General features: G+C 45.8%; 1 pseudogene; it reads left to right on the top strand.

Annotated features, from left to right (window-relative positions):
* Positions 1 to 394: 394 nt before the first annotated feature.
* On the top strand, positions 395 to 1,258 carry LOC112724678 (probable methyltransferase At1g29790; annotated as a pseudogene).
* The last annotated feature ends 210 nt before the right edge of the window (positions 1,259 to 1,468 follow it).

Here is a 1,468-nt window from a genome sequence, read left to right as displayed (position 1 = left end):
AGAACACTTTGAATATTAAGAAGAATACCAAGAACAAAACTCAAAAAATTCAAAGAACACAAGAACATGCAAAAGACACCAAACTTAAGATTTTGAGAAAAGGACAAATTAGTTCCTGACTTTTTACCCGGCGAACATTTTTATCTCTGACCATTGGAAAATACTTTTAAGTCCCTGACGTCCTTAAATGTTAGACGGATCAGTCCCTCCATCCACAAGCCACCATTAGACCCAACAGAAAAGGCTGACGTGGCTCCCCCTCTGCTTACCTGGCATCACGGATTCCCACGTGGCACGTTAGTGGGATGGAGCTTTTGAAAAATGGATACATAAGTCCTTGTCGCTCAAGACGATGTCGTTTTGTATGCTGCCCTAATCCTCAACCTGATACTCCCACCTCAACCCGATAGCCTCTTCCTGCCACAACCACCCTGACCACCTCCACAAGTACATGTCCTACACTCCTTTCTCCCTTTGCCCCTCCAACTCCGACCTCGCCGAATCTCTTATCCTCCGTGGTTGCCACCCCCTCTCCCGCTGCCGCTGCTTCTCCCGAACTGTACTGCACAAACCCTTATCCCCTCTCCTTTAAGACCCTTTCCCTTCTTCACACCCCGATTCCTCTGTAATTTGAGACCATTAACCTTACAAATCCTTCGATTGCTTCCACCGCCAAAACCCTAACCTAGGCTTCAACCCTTCCTCTGATTCATCCAAGTTCACAACCTACAAGACCAACCTCGATCTCTCGATCTCGCAGCTCTTCCAGATCGCCAAGTCCACAAAGTCAGTCATCCGGCTGGGCCTCGACGTCGGTGGCGGCACCGGGTCATTCCCCGCTACGATGAATCTCTATAACGTGACAGTTGTGACGACGACTATGAGCGTGGGTGTGCTATACAGCGAAGCGATGGCACCGAGGGCCTTGTGCCACTACACGTGCCGCTACAGCAGCAGCTACCGGTGTTCGACGAAGTGGTGGACCTTGTGTGGGAATTCTGTGAATCGGTAGATTCCGGTGATGATGATGGAGTTCTTGCTGTTTGATATGGATAGGGTTTTGAGAGGTGGAAGGTACTTGTGGATTGACAAATTCTTCAGTAAAAGGGTGGACCTTGAAAAGCTGTATGCGCTATTGATTGAGAAATTAGGTTACAAGAAGGTAAAGAGGGCCACTGGGAATAAGAATGATGCTAGTGGCATCAAGAATGCTGAGGTTTTTCTTACTGCATTGTTGCAGAAGCCTACTTCAAGATGATCAACTTGAAGCTTGCTTCTTTACTTCTTCACTTACACAACCTGGTAGGATATAACTACCTATCTTGCTACTTGGAAAGTTAACATCTTAATTAGTTAAAATTAAATTAGTTGCATGTCAAACACACTCAAAGTCAAAATGTTCATGTTCTCCAATATACTGTTGCATAAGATAATTTCTCTAAGGTGAGAGTTGAAATACTGGTTAACC

The sequence above is a fragment of the Arachis hypogaea genome, chromosome 2 (assembly GCF_003086295.3).
Source record: "Arachis hypogaea cultivar Tifrunner chromosome 2, arahy.Tifrunner.gnm2.J5K5, whole genome shotgun sequence".
In the NCBI taxonomy this organism is placed as follows: Eukaryota; Viridiplantae; Streptophyta; class Magnoliopsida; order Fabales; family Fabaceae; genus Arachis; species Arachis hypogaea.
The sequence above is the reverse complement of the archived record's forward strand: the minus strand, read 5'-3'. Positions and strand labels throughout refer to the sequence as shown.